This window comes from Rhinoraja longicauda, chromosome 6, assembly GCF_053455715.1.
Source record: "Rhinoraja longicauda isolate Sanriku21f chromosome 6, sRhiLon1.1, whole genome shotgun sequence".
NCBI classification, from domain to species: Eukaryota; Metazoa; Chordata; class Chondrichthyes; order Rajiformes; family Arhynchobatidae; genus Rhinoraja; species Rhinoraja longicauda.
In genome coordinates this window covers 24,635,521-24,659,211 of record NC_135958.1, presented here as the reverse complement: position 1 = coordinate 24,659,211, position 23,691 = coordinate 24,635,521, and positions in this window count along the sequence as shown.

Below are 23,691 nucleotides of genomic sequence, written 5' to 3'. Positions count from 1 at the left end.
TTTGCCCAGAGCAAGGGAATCGAGAAACAGAGGACATACGTTTAAGATGAAGGGGGAATGATTTAATAGGAACCTGAGGGATAACTTTTTTATACAAAGGTTTGCAGGTGTATGGAACGAGCTGCTGGAGGGAGTAGTTGAGGCAGGTATTATTGCAATGTTTAAGAAATATTTAGACAGGTATATGGATAGGATAGATTTAGAGGGATATGGGCCAAATGTTGACAGGTGGGACTAGTGTAGATGGGGCATGTTGGTCAGTGTGGGCAAGTTGGGTCGAAGGGCCTCTTTCCAAGCTTTATGACTCTATGACTCTATTTGCTGTAAGGAGAAGTATATTGTCATGACTTTCCCTTTACGATCTTTTGATATAAAATAATTTTGGGTCAAGGAGGCCATAATTAAGATGAATTCTAAAAGTCCTGCAAACTTTTCATTAACTATTGCCTGCTCCATGTTGACAATTTAATTCTGTCAATATGATCTTTACTTCTCACAAGGACATATCTTGAGCAAGGTTCTTTTCTTTCATTAGCGCCAGGCAAACTCAAGCAGAAGTCATTTCAGTTCAAAGGAGAGCAGCTAATGCATTAGGATGTGCAAACATTACTCAGGCATGCTCGTGTTACACATCCTGTCTATTGTAGCTTTCTTTCCGTTAGAAGTCCATCCGTCTGTATTTGCAATAGTGTCTCCCTTTGTGAGCTTGTCATTTTGTGCCACTCCAGCACCCCCAATGCAGTTCAATGGCAGCTTCTCGGAGCCCTTTGGCATCCACAGTGGCGTCAAACAAGGCTGCGTCCTCGCTCCCACATTCTTTGGGATTTTCTTCGCTCTGCTCCTGAAACATGCCTTCGGCACCGCAACAGAGGGGATCTACCTGCACACTAGATCAGATGGCAGGCTCTTCAACCTCACCCGCCTCAGAGCCAAGACAAAAGCACGTGACGCTCTCATCAGAGGCATGTTGTTCGCCGATGACGCAGCAGTTGTGTCCCACACCCAGCAGGAACTACAGTCACTGATGGACTGCTTCTAACGGGCTTGCAAGGACTTTGGGCTGACCATCAGCCTGAAGAAGACGAACGTCCTGGGGCAGAATATAGAGGCACCGCCAGTCATCACCATCAATGACTACGAACTCGATGCCATCCATTCGTTCTCGTACCTCGGCTCCACCATCAACGACAACCTCTCCTTGGACACAGAGATTGACAAGAGGATCAGGAAGGCAGCTACAACTCTTGCTCGCCTCACAACTTGAGTGTGGACCAACCCAAAGCTGACAATGGACAAAGATAGCAGTCTACAACTCCAGTGTCAACAGCCCGCTGCTGAACAGCAGTGAGACATGGACTACATATGCCAGACTGGAGAGGACTCAACACCTTCCACCTTAGAAGCATCCGCCGTATCCTGGGTATAACCTGGCAAGACAGAGTGTCCAACGCCGAGATTCTGTCTCGCGCTGGCCTTCCGAGTATGTACACTCTACTCAGGCAACGCAGGCTGCGGAGGCTGGGCCATGTCCACCGCATGGGGGATGGCTGTATTCCAAAAGACATTCTCTATGGAGAGCTAACATCTGGGAGGAGAACCATCGGCCGCCCCCAGCTACGTTACAAGGATGTCTGCAAGAGAGATTTGAAGGCGCTAGACATCGATGTGGAGTCGTGGGAGAGCCTTGGAGCTGACCGCATGAGGTGGAGAGGTACCCTGAACCAACATCTCAAAACGGGGGAAGAGAAACTGATGAACGCAGCGGCAGACAAGCGGGCACGCAGAAAGGAGCGCAGCAACTTCAACAGACCAGAGTCCCCACACAAATGTGACCTTTGCGACAGAGACTGTCACTCCCGCATTGGTCTCTTCAGCCACAAGCGACGCTGCTCTAGCCGAGGTGTGGAGCAAGCAGCCAACTAGAATGCATCACCCATGGTCAGCCTTGACCGAGGGGCGTCTAAGAAGCACCCCCAGTGGAGGGAGGGTATAACTACACACTTCAGCAAAACAGAGTGCTGGAGGAACTCAGCGGGTCAGGCAGCATCTGGGGACAGAAATGGACAAACAAAGTTTTGGCTTGGGACCCTTTGAAACATCAAAACCTCTATTGGCATGAAACATTGTCTGTAGAAAAAGGGCCCTGATCTAGAACGTCTAGACATCAGCGTCTAGACAACGTCTAGACAACAAGATAACTCAGCGGGTCAGGCAGCATCTCTGGAGAACATAGATAGATGATGTCTCGGGTTGGGTTATTCTCTTCTGAAGAACGGTCCCGTCCCGAAACGTCACCCATCTTTTTTCTCCAGAGATGCTGCCTGACCCGTTGAGTTACTCCACCACTTTGAGTCTATCTCCTGCACTGTTCTATGTTCCCCCTCTCAAAGACATCAAAGCTCACCTGAATGAAAGTCATGAAGAAAAATTGGCTTTTTAAAAGTGAACGGGGGATTTAGATAAGTAATCAAGTCAAGGAATCCATTTTGAGGGAAATCCTTAAAATTTTGGAATAAATAAATTAAAGGTATGTTTAGATGGGCCCTGAAGGAATAGGGTTTGAGATGTGATGAATAAATGGAGAGAAGGGGATTAGTTGACTGGAGATCAAAGGGCTGTATGGTCTTAAATAATGAAGCAATTAAAGGATTATGAATTTGTTAAACCTTTGTTAAGTCGTGTTGAAATTGCTTCAAGGGTCACACATGAATGGACATCTTGTCTCCTTCAGCTTCAGCGACTCTATGGTGAATCTGTTCTGCACCATTTTCAAGGTCAATGTGCACCCCTTGTTGAAAAGACGTGATCGGTCTAAAACGTTAGTGCATCCGGCAATGTGCTGTCCTTCTGACCACGGAGTTTATGTTAGAAAGCCTGCATTAAGTGGGTTCTCTTTGTCATTGTGATTTATGTTCCCTGCTATGTCCAGTGATTCCTACCCTGCACAGATGGAATTATATAGTTTCATTAAACACTGGACATAAATGTAAAAGCTTATTGATTTGTTACATTTATACAGAGTTCTGGAATGTTGTAGATGGGGGCTGATAATGACGCACTTTTGGTTCAATGGTTCAATGATTCAATGGTTCTTTCATTATCATGTGTATTAAGGTACAGGGAAATTACTTTTTTGCATGCAGATCAGTAATATTATCGCCATACATAAATACCATAGCTGATTAAGTACCGATTGTGTAGAAACATCCCACAGAGTCTATATGCAAGAGTTGCCAGGTTGTGGTGCTATTTCCAGTCCCAGCTGCAGCTGGCCATAAAGGCCTGTTGCAGCCGTCACCTCCATCCTGATCACCCAGAGAGTCGTCGTTCCTCTCTCACCCAGCCTTCAGCCTTTGTGCCCCAGGAAGGGAGCCTCCCACAGCCGGCCTTGAGGGCTCGGAAGTCAATACCCCCAGCCCTTTGTCGAGCATCCACCGCCATCCCTGGTTCATTCCAACCACATTCTGGTTCCTGATTGTTGGAGGTGAGCGGGAGATGAGCCTTGGGTGAAGCTCTCACTTCAGGTGGGTTCCTCGGTTTCACTCAGCGGGTGGTGGGTGTATGGAATGAGCTGCTAGAGAAGCAGGGACTAGAACAGCATTTATAAGGCATTTGGACAGGTACATGGATATCAAATGATTAGAAGGATATGGGCCAAACAAAGGCAAATGGGTCTAGTGTATTTGAGGTATCTTGGTCGGCATGGATGAGTTGCGCCAAAGGGCCTGTTTCCAGGTGTCTATGACTCTAACTATACCACTGGTGCACATGTCTTCATCTGCTTGAGCCCCAATTTTTGGAAAGCAATGCTAACATTTTCTAACTCTCTTCCTCTCTTTTGTAATTTAAAATGTTCCAACCCCATCCCCTAGACAAACACTTTGGACTTAAGTACTATTATTTCATAGTTAGTCATAAATTATTTTTTCTTTTGGTTGGCTAGGGCTCAGCAATACTGTAATGCTGCCTTCAATCTGATAATTGCATTATGCTTAAAACACAAAGTGCTGGAGTAAATCAGCAGGTCAGACAGTATCTCTGGAGGGAATGGATAAGTTTTGTGTCAGGGCCCTTCCTCAGGCTGATTGCAGTAGAGTGGTAGAAAGTTGGAAAATAGGTTTCCACTGTTTGTGTCCAAATATTCCTTCATTATCACCTTTTCCACACCCAACAATGGACCATTGTGGGCTCCAACTATCTGTGGTCACCGGTGCCTCTCTGATTTGTTCTGTACATTTTTATACCTCTAGTTTCCCTCTTCCCGACTCTCAGTCTGAAGAAGGGTTTCGATGCAAAACGTCACCTATTCCTTTTCTCCAGAGGTGCTGCCTGACCCGTTGCGTTACTCCAGCACTTTGTGCCTATCTTTGGGTTTCGACAAACCCTGGCAAAAGTCTTCTGCTTTTGCTTTAACTTCTGAGTTATACTTCAGGCTAGCGATGAAGTCATTTGATGGCAATATTCTTGCACCTGAGACAATTGGCAGAGGATCAAAGCAACACAACAGTGCATCCAAGACAGTTTGTGGTTTAGTTGTTCATCGTAGTGTTCAATAGCCTGATGGTGCAGGGACAAAGTTGTTCATGAACCAGGAGCCCATAGTTTTCAGACTGCTGTACCTTCTTCCCGATGGCAGGAGTGAAATGAGAGCTTGACTAGGGTGGTGTAAGTCCTTGATTACTTTTTGAGACAGCACCTCCTATAGATATCTTTGATGGTGGGATGTCAGTACTCGTGATGGACTGGGCAGTGTCCACCAGTTTTTGTAACCTCCATGTTAATTCTCCGTGTCCCTCCCCAGAAGCTGTCTGACCCACTGAATTCCTTCAAGCCGCTCTCCTTTTCTTTCTCCAGAGATGCTGCCTGACCCGCTGAGTTAACTCCGGCATTTTGTATCTTTCCTTGGTAAACCAGCATCCCGAGATCCTTGCTTCTACTTTCTCCTTTTCTTTTGCTTCAGAATGCTAACTGTATTGACAAGAAATAATTAAATCCCCACAGAAAAAAATAGATCTGATGATGTGGGTTAATAACTTTGTGAGTGGCTTTGTTGCAATTCTTGTTCTGCATATACAGACAGCACTCTTGTCTTTATAAGATAGATCTGGAATCAGAAGATAGAGGGATTTGTAATTCTAATTGATTTAAATGCAGGCCTGATAAACCTGGGTGACAAACTGTTGGCAATTATCCCTTTAGCAATCACTTAACGCCGTGCATAATAAAGAAAATTGTAAGGGTGTTCAACACATTAGCAAATTTATAATGCATTTAGTCTAATACAGACTGAAGATATTAAATTAAAAAGGCTATTTACCCTAATGTGGCACTTAGTTAACGGATCTGTGTTAAATGGAAATCAGTTTGGCTTGGGATGTTTTGCGCCATTTAATTTCTGCAGTATGTCTAAATGATCAAGATCGGGTTTTTTCCGCCTGCAGTTTTTTGTAGTTTACCTTCCACTTTAATAGTTTGAACAAACACGGAATATATTACAGTGAGCAGAAAATGGATCAAGTCTGAAGTGCAATAGCAAATAAAACCGCAAACTACAAGTTGATTGTTTTCTGAAAATAGAATAAAAAGCTTGAATGTCAATATAACTTTTCAAGCCCATTTCAGACATCTGAAATCTAATTGCTGTTGTAATGTGCATAGTAAGGTCCCACAAATGAGAAAGTTGGATAATGTCTGTTCAAGTCATAGAGTTGTAGAGTCATACAGCAAGGAAACAGTCCCTCCGATACAACTTGCCCATGCCAACCAAGATGCCCCATCTAAACTCGTTCCATTTGCCCACATTTGGCCCATATCCCTTTAAATCTTGATAGAAACAAAATTCCGAAGTAACTCAGTGGTTCACGAAGCGCCTCTGGAGAAAAAGGATAGGTGACGTTTCGGCTCCGACTTGAAACATCACCTATTCCTTTTCTCCAGAGATGCTGCTTGACCTGCTGAGTTGCTCTAGCACTTTGTGTCGACCACAGTACTCCAAGTATGAGCTTCTGGTGTGACTCCAATCTGAGTCTGAAAATGGGTACCGACGCGAGGCGTTGCCTATCCATATTTTCCATGATGCTGGCTGACCCTCCAAGTTACTCCAGCACTGAGTATTTTTTTAATTGATGGACAGTGTGGACTCGGTGGGCCAAAACCTGTTTCAATGATCTATCTATCTATCTATCTATCTATCTATCTATCTATCTATCTATCTATCTATCTATCTATCTATCTATCTATCTATCTATCTATCTATCTATCTATCTATCTATCTATCTATCTATCTATCTATCTATCTATCTATCTATCTATCTATCTATCTATCTATCTATCTATCTATCTATCTATCTATCGATCTATCTGTCCGTCCGTCCGTCCGTCCGTCCGTCCGTCCGTCCGTCCGTCCGTCCGTCCGTCCGTCTGTCCGTCTGTCTGTCTGTCTATGAAATGTCCGCGGCTGGCGGACCCAAGCCACGCAATCCGGGGCGGGCGAACACACTGCCACTGCCGGAACTCCCGATGTCGGCATCCACGCGGCCCGAGCCTAAGGCGAGTCGCAGCCACTCCCGCAGCCTCCGAGAACGGCCGGCTCCCCTGATGGTGAGTCCGGTCCGCGGGTTCTGCGAACCAGAGCCCTGGAGGCCGCCAGCTCCAGGAGTTGGGCCGATGGTAGGTCGCAGCAGCAACGGAGACCCGACCCAGAAAAGAAAGGTCGGGTCTCCGTTCGGAAGGGACAAATTTACAATTTTACTTTTCCCCCCCTCCCCCCCTCCCCCCCCCCCCCCCCCCCCCCCACACACACATAGTACACAAATACAAAAACACGACATCACATCTACAATTAAGACAAAAAAAACAACAAAAACACAAAGACAAACGGACCGCAGGTAAGCCGCAGCTGCTAGGGCAGCACCACCATTTTGGGTCGTGGAGATCAAGCAAACTCCATACAGACAGCATCCATAGTCAGGATCAAACCCGGGTCTCTGGCCCTGTAAGGCAGCAACTCTACCACAGTGCCACTGTGCTGTCCTGGAACTCCAGCACCCCTCTCTCCCCTTAACCCTGAACATAACATAAAAATAGTTACACATTCGTGCCTACTCTGGAACTGGAACCAATATAATTTGTTTTTGATTTGTTCTTTTCTCACTTTGATGTAAAGAAAGTTGAATTGTATTATATATAATTCAAGTTCACCAATAGCAAAAAAAAATCATTACTGCCCAGCACAAAATGGATTCTTGATGAATTATTGATTTTGTACTTTTTTATATAATACATTGGATTCACTGTGATAAGAAATAAAGGGAAAGAATGAGAATAAATGTCTCTGTTTTGTCCCAGTCTCTTTATATCTCTTCTGCCTTGTCTCACTATTTCATTCTTAGGATTATGATCTTACAAAGCGCTGTATTTGCTTGCTTACACACTAGATTATATCTATTACACTAGCGCAAATGAATGGAGTCCGTATTTAATATCTATCTATCTATCTATCTATCTATCTATCTATCTATCTATCTATCTATCTATCTATCTATCTATCTATCTATCTATCTATCTATCTATCTATCTATCTATCTATCTATCTATCTATCTATCTATCTATCTATCTATCTATCTATCTATCTATCTATCCATCTGTCCGTCCGTCCGTCCGTCCGTCCGTCCGTCCGTCCGTCCGTCCGTCCGTCCGTCCGTCCGTCCGTCCGTCCATCCGTCCGTCCGTCCGTCCGTCTGTCTGTCTGTCTGTCTGTCTTATTGCTTCTCCGGTACACCTGTGTAAAACAGCAGTCTTGTCTATTTATAGACCTACACAAAGTGCTGCCCTTGCATCTTAACACCCAGAGAACTTCCTGGTGTCATCCATCTGTACAATGTTCATTGTTTCTCTCCAATACAAATTATTGGGCTTGCATATAAAATTATGATGGCATAGATCAGGTAGAGACAGTCAGAACCTTTTTTCGAAGATAGGCACGAAGTGATGGAGTAACTCAGGTGTCAGGCAGCATCTCTAGAGAAAATGAATGGGTGACATTTTTTGTCGGGACCCTTTTTCATACCATCCCGACCCAAAACGTCACCCATCCTTTTTCTCCAGAGATGTTGCCTGACCCGTTGAGTTACTCCAGCACTTTGTATCTATCTTCGGCATATACAAGCATCTGCATCAGTCTGAAGAAGGGTCTCGACCCGAAATGTCACCCATTCCTTCTCTCCCGAGATGCTGCCTGACCTGCTGAGTTACTCCAGCATTTTGTGAATAAATCGATTTGTACCAGCATCTGCAGTTATTTTCTTATACTACAAGCATCTGCAGTTCTTTTCAACCATTTTCCGCCAAGGTGGAAATGCCGAAGACATATGTCAAAGGTGAGAGGGCTAAAGTTTAAAGGAGGTGTGCAGAGTAAGTTTTTTTAACACAGAGAATGGTAGGGGCCTGGAACGCGCTGCCAGGAGTGGTGATGGAGGCAGATATAATAGTGGCATTTAAGAGGATTTTGGATAGACACATGGATATGTAGGGAATGGAACGAGACAGATCATTTGCAGATAGTGGAGATTAGTCAAACAGCATCAAGTTCAGCACGGACATTGTGGGCCGCACTGTTTTGTGTTCTATGCTCTTCCTCATCTGAAAAAAATATTATATTGTTATACAGTCTTGCATCCATTGCATTGCTACAAACCTTCACAGATCACAGCCTTTCATTTATTTTTATACCCACTCTAATCTTTGCACTTATATTCTAATAACTGGTTCCTAAATTTACACAATCAAATAAAGTGTTGGGCCAACTAAGTCCATAAGTTCATTAGTCATAGGAAGGGAACTGTTGTTGTCTTTCTGCAGACTGGATAGAACACAACAAAAGCTTTTCACTGTACCTCGGTACACGTGACAAGAAAATAAACTGAACTATAGGTTAATTGGTTTCTGTAAATTGTAAATTGTCCCTAGTGTGCAGGATAGTGCTAGTGTACGGGGTGATCGCTGGGTGGCACGGTCTCGGTGAGCCAAAGGACGTTATTGCATTGTATCTCTAAAGTCTAGTCTAAAGCTCTATTCCTAACCCAGCATGGACACAATGGGCCAAATGGCCTCCTCTCATGCTCCAAATAGCCATAATTACAGACTCAAATTGTCATTTCTGTGATCTTGCTATGCACAACCTCACATTGCATAAGTGACAATATTTCAATGGCTTTGAAAACCTTTGGGAATGACCGGAGGCTGTAATAGGCACTATAGAAATGCAGGCCTTTTCTGCCCTCTGGAGTGGTGAAATTTAATTGGAGCTGTTGCAGCAATCGCCTTCTCCCTTAAAGTAATTTTCTTTCCTTATCCATTTCCCCCAAAGACGGGAGTAATTATAATTAGATTCCATTTAAAAGAATCAAATTAAATTCCAGTTATTAGGACTGTATGGTGTCCATGACTTAATAACTGACAGAATAGGACACAACAATAGTTTAGTTTAGTTTAGAGAAGCAGCACAGAAACAGGCCCTTCGGCCCACCGAGTCCCCGCCGACCCATTGATCACCCGTTTACACTTGCTCTATGTTATCCCATGTACTTATCAGCTCCCTACACACGAGGGGCAATTTTACAGAGGGCCAACTAACCTGCAAAGCCACAGGTCTTTGGGATGTGGGAGGAAACCGGAGCAACTGGGGGAAGCCCACACGGTCACAGGGAGAACGTGCAAACTCCACACACAGGCAGCACCCGAGGTCAGCATCGAACCCGGCTCTCTGGCGCTGTGAGGTAGCAGCTCTACCCACTGCGCCACTGTGGTTTTCAGCCTTCATTCAACAGTGCATGCGATGGAGGAACTGCTTCAAACCTCACCCTGGTGTGTACTGTTTCACTGAGGATATTGTAACAACAGTGTAGATCCCATCAAACCTTCATTCATCAAGGCTGTTCAAAACTGCAATTGAATTTTTTTATTAAAAAAAAAGATTGCAGCGACTTTGGGCCTGATCGTTTTATTCGAAGCTCCCACCCAAATTAGTTTTATTCTCTTATGCTGCTTCATTTATTACGTCTGATACAAAACAGTGCGGATTAAATAATCCATTGCTGCATGACGGTGGAACTGGAGCAGCCAAAAGAGATAACTTTTTAAGCTCTAATGAGAATTCAGTCAATTCAGCTATGACTCTCTGGGAAGCAAGGCATCATCATTAGTTTCGCTTCAGCTAACGAGGAGAAAAGATCTCAGAGAATGAATGTTCTTAAAGCCAGGTTTTAAAACTGTGAAGAGAACAGATAATAGCAGCTGTTTGGTACAGCCTCAAGTGACTTAGATGGTGCCAGGAAACATTCTTTGCTCAATGTAATTTGCTATAGTTAAACTCTGGGGACATGAGCACAAACTTCCAGGTTGACGCTCCAAGGCGCTACCAGGGGACTGCGGCACAGTCTTTCACATGAGGCGTAAAACAAAAGGCCTGTCAGTTCGAAGTGAAAGATCATCTCACAGAAACCCAAGGAGTTATCTCAGGAGTCCTGGCCAGTATTTATCCTTCAACCAACATGAAAAGAAATATCAGACAATTTAATTACCATCGCACTGCTCTCTGTGGAAGTTTTTCTTTATTGCAAGAGATATGGAGTGCAAATATAAGGAAGTTGCCACATCTCAAGAGTCAAGAATGTTTAATTGCAGAAACAAAGAACTGCAGATGCTGGTTAATACACAAAAGGACACAAAGTGCTGGAGTAACTTAGCGGATCAGGCGGCAGGCACCTCTGGAGAAAATGGGCAGGTGACATTTCCGGTTGAGACCCTTCTTCAGACTGTAGAAGTGTTCCAAACCAAAATGTTTCCTATCCATGTTCTCCAGGGATGCTGCCTGACCCGCTGAGTTACCCAAGCAGTTTGTGTCCAAGGCTGTTGATTTGCTGCATGTACAGACATCTCACGTATTCTGTGGCGGGCTCCATTCCTCAAAAGAAGCATGTCATTCAAAAATGCGTGAATTAAACATGTACGTGGACACGCTTCCAGGCGTAAATTTGAGCACATTATTTTTAAAATATGAGCATGTATATCAGGATTTGGTATTAAAAAAACAAGCGCGTAATTTCAAAAACACATAAATCGAACTCTTGTAAAACGTGAGGTGCTGGTAAAGTAACGGAACAATAAAATTCTTACTTGCTCTAGTCCATTAAATCAACGATGCGCAGGTTAGAATCAACAACACAATTAATTAATAGTTAGTATTACGAGTTAACCAGACCATGAAAGTGTACAACGAAGTCCATAGTGCAAACAAAACATAGTAGATCATATTCCGCTTGGGTAGCTTACACCCAACGTTATGAACATTTAATTTACTTTAGACTTTAATTTAGACTTCAGAGAGACAGCGCCCCACCAAGTCCACGCTGACCAGCGAGCACCTCGTACACTAGCACTATTCTACATACTATTTACAACTTACAATTTACAATTTGAAGCCAATTAACCTACAAACGTATATGTCATATGGAGTGAGGGAGGAAACCGGAGCACCCGGAGGAAACCCACGTGGTCACAGGGAGAATGTACAAACTCTGTACAGAGAGCACCTGTGGTCAGGATCGAACCTGGGTCTCTGGCACATTTGTCCATTTGCTTGAATATGATGATCACCCTTGAATAAAAATTAAATAATAATGAAAGCTAAAATGTTTGGCTTCATTGAGTTCAATTTAGGTATTTCAAAGGAATTGGATGTAAAGTCCATTATTCTATCACATCCTTTCCTGATAGTCTGCCAGGAAAGCATTTTGCTGCACTTTACTAATCTACAGGAGAACATGAATAATGTACTTCATTCAGCTGCAGAACACCTGGATACTGAAGGAGTTAGTTGGGATTTGCCATTATACGTCATATACTTCCTTAAGACAACCTGAAGGTAAATCTGTTCTTGGAACCACAGGAGATTGCAGATTGTGCAGATGCTGGAAATTGGAGCAAATTTCAAACTGCTGGAGGAACTGAGTATAGAAGCAGGGGGGGGGGGGGAGGGTGGAATGGGGGGTCATGTTGCAGTTATATAAGTTGGGGGGTCTGGTTGCAGTTATATGAGTATAGAACTTGTCTATAGACCAGTCTGAAGAAGGGTCTCGACCCGAAACATCACCCATTCCTTCTCTCCAGAGATGCTGCCTGTCCCGCTGAGTTACTCCAACTTTTTGTGTCCATGAGTAGAGAAGTTGGGTGGTCACCTTGCAGCTATATAAGATGTCGGTGTGGCCACATTTAAAGTCTTGCTTTGGGCACCATGTTATAGGAAAGATGTTGTCAAGCTGGAAAGGGTGCAGAGAAGATGCTGCCAGGAATCAAGGGCCTGGCTGCAGGGAGCAGTTGAGCAGATGAGGACTCTACTCCTTGGAGCGCAGGAGGATGAGGGGTGATCTTATCAAAGTGTACAAAATCGTGAGAAGAATAGATTGTGTAAATGCACAGAGTCTCTTGCCCAGAGTAGGGGAATCGAGAAACAGAGGACATAGGTTTAAAGTAAGGGTGGAAAGATTTAACATGAATCTAAGGATGTAACTTTTTTACACAGAGGGGGGTGGATGTAGGGAACGAGCTGCCAGAGGAGGTAGTTGAGGCAGGTACTATCGCAAGATTGAAGAAACATTTAGACAGGCAAATGGATACGATAGGTTTAAAGGGAAACGGGGCAAGTGCAGGCAGGTGGGACTAGTTTAGATGGGACATGTTTGTCATTGTGAGCAAGTTGGGCCGAAGGGCCTGTTTCTACGCTGTATGACTCTATGACTAGCTGATAGGTTTAAACGTGAGAGGTGAAAGGTTTAATAGGAACCTAAGGAACAAGTTTTTTACACAAATTTTTTTTACATTGTGGGTATATGGCACATGCTGGCAGAGGAGGTGGCTGAGGCTGGTGAAATAACAATTCCATGGATAGGAAAGATTGAGAGGGATATGGGCAAAAACGAACAAATGGGACTAGCTTAGATGGAGCATCTTGGTTGGCATGGATGAGTTGGGCTGAAGGGGCTGTTTCTGTGCTACATGACTCTCTAATTCTCTATGATTCTATGAACTCAGTGGGTGGACTAGCATCCGTGGGGGAGAAAGGAATTGTCGAGATTTTGGCTCGAGATCTTGTTCCAAGATGGGCCGGGAAGCATCTGTGGAGCAATCCCGATGCAGGGACAGTTTCTTTCCCCCACAGATGCTGCTCCTCGGCCCATTGAGTTCCGCCTGCAGTTTGTTTTTCGTCATTGGTATTTTAGTTTAGTTTAATTTAGAGATACAGCACGGAGGCCGAATAAATGTGTAGGAAGGAACTGCAGATGCTAGTTTATGCTGAAAATAGACACAAATTGCTGGAGTAACTCAGCAAGTCAGGCAGCATCTGTGGAGAAAAAACAGGTGACTTTTTTCATCAACCATTCTTCAAACTGAGAGTCAGGGGAGATGCTGCCTGACCCGTTAAGTTATTGCAGACTCGAGATGCTGAGTTACTCCAGCATTCGAGATGCTGCCTAACCCGTTCAGTTATTCCAGCATTTCAGACTTCAACCTTTATTCAGACTTCCAAACCGAAACGTCACCGCTTCTTTTTCGCCACGGATGCTGCTTGACTTGCTGAGTTACTCCAGCATTTTGTGTCTATCTTCAGCATGGAAGCACGTCCTTCGGCCCACTGAGTCCATGCCGACCATCAACCCATTCACATTAACCCGTTCACGCTAGTTCTATGTTACATACTAGTTCTCATCCACTCCCTACATGCAAGGGGCAATTTACAGAAGCCAATTCACCTGCAAGCCTGCACGCCTTCGGAATGTGCGAAGAAACCGGAGCACCGCATGGCATGTTGGGAATTGGGAGAAAACTGTTCCTGAATCTGGAGGTATGCGTTTTCACACTTCTGTACCTTTCACCTGATGGGGAGCGGAGAAGAAGGAGTAACCGGGATGAGACTCATCCTTGATTATGCTGGTGGCCTTGCCAAGGCAGCGTGAAGTGTAGATGGAGTCAATGGATGGGAGGTTGGTTTGTGAGATGGTCTGGGCTGCGTCCACAATTCTCTGCATACAGAGTACCATGCAGAAAGAACATCACCTATACAAGACTCGAGAAGGTAAGATAGACACCAAATGCTGGAGTAACTCAGCGTCTCTCGGAGAAAAGGAATAGGTGGCGTTTCGGGTTGAAACCCCTCTTCAGACTGTAAACAGTGTAAGCCAGCATCTTTAGTTCCTTCCTCGCACTCGGGAAGGAAAGGTTGGCTATGTCCATCTGTGTTTGCAAGCTGTATGAATATCACTACACAATGGCCCCCATGTGAATATAATGGTTGGACAAAAAAAAGTGGAGAGAAATGTCAGCGCCTACAATATCTGAAGTGGTGTTGCTGAATGTCAGGTAATTTGTATTCCACTGAGTGTTTTGATACTCTGATTGTTTGATTTACAGGGGAAGGCTTTGAGGGACTAGCCATATTTACATAATTTTGCATATTATGCCTTTGAATGAAATAACTCGCAGAGGCAAATCTGCAACACTACATTTCGCAAAGTCCTTGGATAATAGTTCTTTTTTAGAACTGTACTATTGGGATACATATGAAAGACGAAACTTGTGTTTTTCAACATTCCTGAGTTAAAGAGATATTTTTAATGCATCCTGGAGAATTTAAAAAATGTTTGAGGTGACTTCTTATATTTCACGATAAAGCTTACAGTCTCGGGCCATTCCCTGAGTAGACTGACAAAGTCACTTGGCACATTTTTCATCATTAAAACTTTCAAGTACACATCAGGAATGACTTTGCTGGTAATCAGAAGGGTGGCAAGGTGGTGCAGCGGGTGGAGCTGCAGTTTCACAATGCCAGAGACCCGGTTCCAACCAGACCTCAGATGCTGTCTGTGTGGAGTTTGCATGTTCTCGCTGTGACCGCGTGGATTTCCTCCGATTTCCTCACACATCACAAAGACGTGCAGGTTTGTAGATTAATGGCCTCTGTAAATTGTCCATCGAGCAGAGGGAGTGGATGTGAAAGTGGTATAATGTAAAACTAATGTTGTATCACTAAACTAAACCAAACTAAACTAGAGTAAACTGAACTGAAATACTAAAATACAATTAATGCATGCTAATTTTATTATTAGTGTAATAAACTTATCTGAACCTGCAGCAACAAGGAATTGCAGATGCTGTTTTACAACAAAAAGGCACAAAGTGCTGGAGTAACTTAATGAGGGTCAGGTGGCATCTCTGGAGAACATGGATAGGTGACGTTCCAGGCTTGAACCTTTCTTCAGACTGATTATGAGGTGGTGGGAGAAGGAAGCTGGAAGAGAGGAGGCCAGGTCAAAGCCTGACACGTGATAGGTGGATACACGTGAGGGGGGAGGGTGATATGCAAATGAATTGACAAAAGATGGTTGGTTAGTTACATAAAATTTGAAAATTCATTGTTCATTCCGTTGGGTTGTAAGCTACCCAAGTGGAATGTGAAGTGCTGCTTCTCCAGTATGCATGTGGCCTCACTCTGGCATTGGAGGAGGCCCAGGGCTGGAAGGTCAGGGTGGGAATGGGAAGAGGAGTTTAAATGGTTGGCAACCAGGATATGCGGTAGACCTTGGCAGACCGAGAGCAAGTGTTCAGTGAAACATTCGCCGAGGCTTTGCTTGATCTCGCCGATGTAAAAGAGGCCCAATTGGGAACAGCGGATGAAGCAGATGAGGTTAGAGGAGGTGTACGTGAACCTGTGAATCACCTGGAAGGACTGATGGGGTTCCTGGATGGATGTGAGGCAGGAGGTGTAGGGGCAGATATTATATCTCTTGCAGTTTCAGGGGAGAGGGGGATTAGGATGGGAATGGATGGGTGAACCAGGGAGTTGCGGGGGGAGTGGTCTCTGTGGAAGGCGGAAAGGGGTGGGGATGGGAAGGTGTGACTAGTGGTGGGATCAGGTTGGATGAAATGTCGGGAAGTGTCGGAGAATGAAGTGTTGGATGCTGAGGCTGGTGGAGTGAAATGTGAGGACCAGGGGAACTCTATCCTTGTTGCATTTGGGGAGAGGGAGTGTGAGAACTGTCTATGGGACACAGAGGAGACGCGGGTGAGAGATCCATCTATGAGAACTGGGGGGAAACCACGTCGACTACAGAAAGAGGATATCTTGGATGATGTAGATTGGAAAGTCTCACCTTGGGAGTAGATGCAATGGAGATGGAGAAATTGAAAGTGGGAGATAGGATTGGTACAAGATGCAGGGTGGGAGGAGGGGTTGTGCAAGATAACTGTGTGAGTCGGTGGATTTATGGTGGACATCATTTGATAGTCTGTCCCCTGCGATGGAGACAGAGAGATCAGGAAAGTGGAGAGAGGGTGTCGGTGATCGTGCAGGTGAATTTGAGGGCAGGGTGGGTTATTAGTAAAGTTAATTCAATTAACAAGTTCTGCACAGGTCATCTGTATGAATCTGAATAATTTATCGAAGCAAATCAGACAATCGATTTTATGCTTGTCTACCACACAGTAGTTTAGTTTGGTTTAATTTAGAGAAAACATTGAGGGAAACAAGCCCTTCATCCACTAATGAACACCTGTTATCCCAGTTTTTGCATGGTCTGTTCTTGTGCTGTACTTTTCTATGTTCTATGCTTTAAATTGTACTTGTTCATTTTTTCGGAACAATATTTCCTTGGCTTTTATTTCTCTTGTCGGACATCAGAGCTGTATCAGATTGCACATGGTGTGTTATTCTGTTACCAGAATGCGCCATTAAATATCACAGTGCACTCTAAGTAAGTGGCACCTGGGTCAGTGAGAGTTTATTTGCAAGGAAGTCACATAACTTGGAAAATGGTTCCAAGCTGCGGTTTGAAGATGATCCAGAATTAATTTACTATCTTTTTGTTTGAGATTGGTTTGCATGTAACAATTTACATTTGAATAGCAATGAGAGAGGTTAGTAAATTGACTGGAGATTTTTGATTAAGCTCACAGATTAGCAAACCATTCAAGAATTTAACTTCCAGTTTCTAATTACGTGAAAGAATCCTGCCGCAAGAGCTGAACCTATTTTGTTTTCTTATTCTTCGATGTTGACAGACCAGATGCTGATTAAAATGGAGGAAGCTGGAATTGTACAGCAAGTCAGGCAGCAAAGGATGCTAGAAGACCTTTCACCAGAACGAGGTGTTAGAGATAGAATAAAGCTAGACACAAAATGCTGCAAGTAACTCAGAGGGTAAGGCAGCATCTCTGGAAAAAAAGAATAGGTGACGTTTTGGGTCGGAACCCTTCTTCATACAGGGCGAGTTACTCCAGCATTTTGTGTCTAACTTCCCACACATATTAGAGATTGATGTCACTGGGATTACTGAGAACGTAGATAGACGACGTTTTGGGCCAGGACACTTTATCAGACTGATTTTAGTTGAGGGGAGAAAGCTGGAAGAGAGGTGGGAGCAAGCAATGTCTGGCAAGTGATAGAACAAGGGGCTGGGCCTCGACCCGAAACATCCCCCATTCCTTCTCTCCAGAGCTGCAGCCTGTCCCGCTGAGTTACTCCAGCATTTTGTGTCTATCTTCGGTTTAAACTAGCATCTACAGTTCCTTCCTACACAAGTGATAGGTGGATATAGTTGGGGCGGGTTGATTGATAGATGGGTGGACAAATTCCAGAGGTAAAAAGGAGACAAAAGGCTGTGAGATAAGGAGAGAAAAGGGTGTAAATTTGAGGCCAGGCGAATGGATGAAGATGGAAGGGGACGGGGAGGGGGGTTGAGAGAAGGGAAAGCGAGAAATAGATGCATAAAAATGGGACATAGGAAATTGACGAATGGAGAAAAAAGGGTGGGAGAATTTGTCCGTTAGTTACTTAAAACCAGAGAATTTAATGTACATACCATTGGGTTAATAAGGCATAGGAGCAAAATTAAGCCATTCAGCCCATCGAGTCTGCTCATCCATTCGATCATGACTGATCTATTTTTCCCTCTCAACCCCATTTTCCTGCCTTCTTCCCTTAACTTTTGATGCCCTTACTAATGGAATAGTGAAAGGCCAGGATGGAATGGATGTGGAGAGGGTGTTTCCATTAGTGGGAGAGTCTTGGAGCAGAGCCCATAGCTTCATAATAAAAGGAACTACCTTTAGAAAGATGAGGAGGAATTTCTTTAGTCATGGGGTGGTGAATCTGTGGAATTCATTGCCAAAGAAGGCTGTGGAGGCCGTTAATGGATATTTTAAAGGCAGAGATTGATGGATTCTTGATAAGTAAGGGTGTCAGGTGTTATGGGGTTAAGGCAGGAGAATGGGGTTGAGAGGGAAAGAATGATCAGCCATGATTGAATGGGGGAGTAGTCTTGATGGTCCGAATGTCTTAATTCTGCTCCTACAACTTATAAACCTATGTACATGAAGTACCTATCAGTTTTCACTTTAAAAATAACAAATGACTTGGCCTCCAGAGCCACCTGTGGCAATGAGTTCCACAGATTCACCATCCCCTGGCTAAAGAAAGGACTGTAATCTACCCAAGCGGAATATGATGTGGCGTTCCTCCAGTTTGCTTGTGTCCTCAAGGGAGGAAGCCCAGGACAAAAAGGTCAGTAAGGGGATGGAAAGGGGAGTTCATATGGATGAGGCATGAAGCTAACATGTGTGTCTACCCGTAGGCTGAAGTGGGATGTTTTTAATGGCTACTTCTCATGGCCATCATTATTACAGAGCATACGAAGATCAATATCAAATTAGCTGTGCATCATATCCACACAGTAGAAGGGGAAATGAGTGACAGTACCTGGAAATTTAGATTTTTAGAGGTACAGCGCGGAAACAGGCCCTACGGCCCACCGAGTCCGTGCCGCCCAGAGATCCCCACACATTAACACTATCCTACACACACTAGGGACAATTTTTACATTTTACCCAGTCAATTAACCTACATACCTGTACGTCTTTGGAGTGTGGGAGGAAACCGAAGATCTCGGAGAAAACCCACGCAGGTCACGGGGAGAACGTACAAACTCCGTACAGACGGCGCCCGTAGTCAGGATCGAACCTGAGTCTCCGGCGCTGCATTCGCTGTAAGGCAGCAACTCTACCGCTGCGCCACCGTACCGCTAAGTAATAACACTTAGACCTAACACACTCAATCTGAGCAATCTCCTTCTGCACCATTCCAAAATTCAGCGACTTTACTTTAGACTTGAGAGATACAGCGCAGAAACAGGCCCTTCGTCCCACTGAGTCCGCACTGACCAGCGATCACCCCGTACACTAGCGCTATCCTGCACACATTAGGGACAATTTACATTCATACTGAAGCCAATTAACCGACAAACCTGTACTTCTTTGGAGTGTGAGAAGAAACAAGGAGCACTCGGAGAAAAGCCACGCGGTCACAGGGAGAACATACAAATTCTATACAGACAGCACCCACAGTCAGGATTGAACCCAGGTCTCGGACGCTGTAAGGTTACATCTCTACGGCTGCACTACTGTGCCATCTGACTATGCCGCTGTTTTCCTAATTAACACATGGCATTAAAATCATTCTGCACTGAATAGAGCAACCTTTGTGTTGATTAAGACCCTTAATATTGAAAATAATTTAATTTTCCTTCATTAGCATGTAATACTGTGACAGTGAGCCAGTATTTCTGCATACTGAATCATTTCCGTTCATATTTTAACAATTATAAATATCACTGCCAGCTGCCATACTGTGTAGCTTTCTCGTTTGTGTTGTCCTCTAATTACAGACCATTTCGGTCCATATTCAGTAAATTACCAGATTAAATAGTAACGTAATGCTGTACATAGTTTCCATTACAACAGACGGTGGTGGCGCATTAGAGTAATGTTCATAATCCTTCATCGAGGAGAAGGATGACGCATAGAAAATAATGTAGAACAATACAGCGCAGGAACAGGCCTTGCGGCCCGCAATATCTGTGCCGAGCATGATGTCAAAATAAACTACTCTCCCTGCAGATGATGCATATCCCTCCATCCCTTACATATTCATGTGCCTATTTAAAAGCCTCTTAAACGCCTCTATCATATCTGACTCCACTGCCATCCCTGGGAACGAGTTCCAGGCATCTAACACCCCCCTGTGTAAAAAACTTGCCCCGCACATCTCCTTTAAACTTTGTCCCTCTCACCTTAAAGCCACTCCCTCTGATCTTTGACACGGGGCGGCACAGTGGTTCAGCGGTAGAGCTGCTGACTTACAGCGCCAGAGACCCGGGTTCGATCCTGGCCACTGGTGCTGTCTGCACGGAGTTTGTACATTCTCCCAATGAGCTGCGTGGGTTTTCACCGGATGTACAGTTTGTAGGATAGTTGACTTGGTAAAATTGCAAAATTGTCACCAATGTGTGTAGGATAGTGTTAGTGTGCGGGGATTGTTGGTTGTCACGGACTTGGTGGGCCGAAGGGCAAGTGTGCTCGCTGTATCTCTAAACTGAACTAACAATGTTCTGACTATCTAGTCTATCTGTGCCTCTCATACTTTTATATACTTTTATAAGTTCACACTCCAGGCATTGTCTTCCTCTGGGGGATTGATCTCCAACCCATTGCTTGACCCAACGCAGCTGAGGAGCTCCAAGACACCACCTTGTCCCAACCTCTACCTACATTCCCACTCACATCGAGCTCCACCTCTGCACAAATGATCAAGCCATGAGGTTACGCAGTATGGAAATATTCCCAGTACCAACAGTGTCTGCACTGTCAACACAGTGAAGCATCGTAAGAGTTTCTGTCTTACAGCGCCAGAGACACTAGTTTGCTCCTGACCACAGGTGCTGTTTGCACATTCAACCTGTGATCGCTTGGGTTTTCTCTGGGTTCTCCGGTTTCCTCTATCATTCCAAAGACGTGCAGGTTTGTAGGTTAATTGGCTTGTGTAAATTGTCCTTAGTCTAGTTAGAACTAGTTAGAACTAGTGTATGGGTGATCATTGGTTGGCGTGGACTCAATGGGCCGAAGGGCCTGTTTCCCTGCTCTATCTCTAAACAAAACTTAATTAAACTAAATTAAACTAAACTAGCCAAATTAAACTAAATGAAACATAGGACGAGTGTGAACTAGTGTAGAGACTCTCTGACCTGTTTCCCTGCTGAATCTCGAAAACGAAACTAAACAAAACTAAACAAAACTAAACTAACTAAACAAAGAACTAATGTGAACCAGCATAGATGACTATGTGGTACTGATAGGTGACATAGTCCTAGATGGTGCCAAGTATCTTCAGGGCTGTTGGTGCTGCACTCATCCAGGTAAGTGTGCTTTGTTGATGGTGGAAAGGTTTTACGGTGTCAGGAGACGAGTCGCTCACCACAGGATGTCCAGAATCTGATCTGCACTTGAACCTAATGCATCTGTCACCAGTCTATTGAGTTAACAGCCTATCTTGAATAGAATTTAATTCCACTCTCTCATATTAGTCAAAAATGTTTTGATTGTATGTTCCACCATTTATCCCATGAATACATACAGTATGTTTGCATATGTATACATGAGGGTGGGACATTGGCACAGCAGTAGATGTGCTGCCTTACGGCGCCAGAGACCTGATCCTGGCAACAGGTGCAGTCTATACGGAGTTTTAACGTTTTCCCTTTGACTGCGTCAGTGTGTTCCAGGTGCTCCGGTTTCCTCCCACACTCCAAAGACGTACTGATTTGTAGGTTAATTGGCTTTGGTAAAATTGTAAATTGTCCCAAGTGTGTAGGATGGTGCTAGAATATGGGGTGATCGCTGGTTGGTGTGGACTCAGTGGGCCGCAGTCTTAGTCTAAAGTCTAGTGGATAATTGGGAGCTCTCATTGAAACCCATTGAATAATGAAAGGCCTGGATAGAATGGATGTGGAAAGGATATTTCCTCTAGTGGGAGAGTCTAGCACATGAAGCACAGCCTCAGAATAAAAGGGACATACCTTTGGAATGGAGATGAGGAGAAATTTGTTTGTCCAGAGGGTGGTGAACCTGTGGAATTTATTGCCACAGATGGCTGTGGAGGCCAAATCATTTGGTATTTTTAAAGCAAATATTGATAGGTTGTTGATTCGTAAAGGTTATGAGGAGAAGGCAAGGGAATTTGTTTTTTCCATCTCAACAAATAGTTCAGCCCTGATCAAATAACAGAGCAGACTCGATGGGCCAAATGGCTTAATTCTGTTCCTGTCTCATATGATCTTACAAAATTCAAAACTCATGGGAAAACTGAGCTACTTATCGATGGACATCTAACGATACCAGTTAATTTTCTGAGTTGCGACTGAGTTCTTCAGCACAGAAATAGGGCTGTTCATTCACGCCGACCATGGTGCTTACCTGAGCTCGCCCCATTTACCTGGGTTTGGCCCATTTCCCTCTCAAGTGTTTGGGGAAATAAATATTATACATATTGTAAGGAAATGTAATGATGTGCATGCTACAAAGTTTACAGATACACTGATGAAACAGGCCCTCCGAGACCACGCCGACCATCGATCACAGAGATTGAAGACCATGTGTAGAATTGTAAAGTTTATGAATAAAGCTTACTTTCCATGCCAAGATTCCCACATTCGATGAATGAAAGGAGAACAGCTTTGTATGCCAGTTACATTATAGGAAACAACAACATATCCATTTAAGTGACTTACTTGTTGCTCGCACAGATGATTAACAGCTCACCCAGGTAGCCACCTAGCAAATAAATTAGTTGTCATGTATTCTGGTGCAATGCTTGACTTGATGAATGTGAAGAGGAATGAACTGAGAGGGGCAGGAGCCCAGCAGTCAAATTATTCCCTAGCCCCAAGCAAGACTGGCTTAAGTTGTCCATGGCATTCTTTTAGGTTTCTAGAAGCATTTGTGACATGACAATTAATCTGGAATGTAACATCTGTGTAATTGTTTCCTTCTTGTCGCTGGGCAAAGAGTGATTATTTGAGAAGGCAATTCATGGGATTCCAAGAGAGAATCTCTCCGGTCCCCATGGGAATTTATTCCCTGGGAATAAAATAAAAGTGGAAGTCTCCTGGGTTCCTGCAAAATGCCATGACAAGCCAACTTTTACATTGAGAAGGCTTGTCAATGCTCCTTCCCATGTACCAACAGAATATATTCGCTGTGGGAGGTGCATGACTTGAGGGCGACTAAAATGAATAGGTGTCTTGCAGGTTTTTTTTCGGGAGGAAGATTAACGAGTTGACATCTGACGGTGACAACTTGGAATAATGCAGCAGACTTAACAAAGAAAAATGTCTCAAGGATTGCCAATAATTTCTATGAAACATAATTTGACGCTGTGCCGTGAAAGGAGATGCATTTGGTTGGTATGTGGAGGTGTGCGTTTTCACAATTCTGTATCTCTTGCCTGAGGGAGAGGTGAGAAGAGGGAATGACCGGGGTGAGACTCGCCCTTGATTATGCAGGTGGCATTGCTGAGGCATTGCGAAGTGTAAATGGAGTCAATGGTAGACCTTTCCTATCCATGTACCTGTCCAAATGTTTTTTAAACATTGTAATTGTAAGTGCCTCTATCACTTCCTTTGGCAGCTCGTAGCATATACACGACACCCTCTGTGTAAAAATGTTACCCCTCAGGTTTTCTTTAAATCTTACCCATTTCTCTTTATTTAAGTAACTAACCTAAAAGAATGCCTACAAGGAGCTTTGTG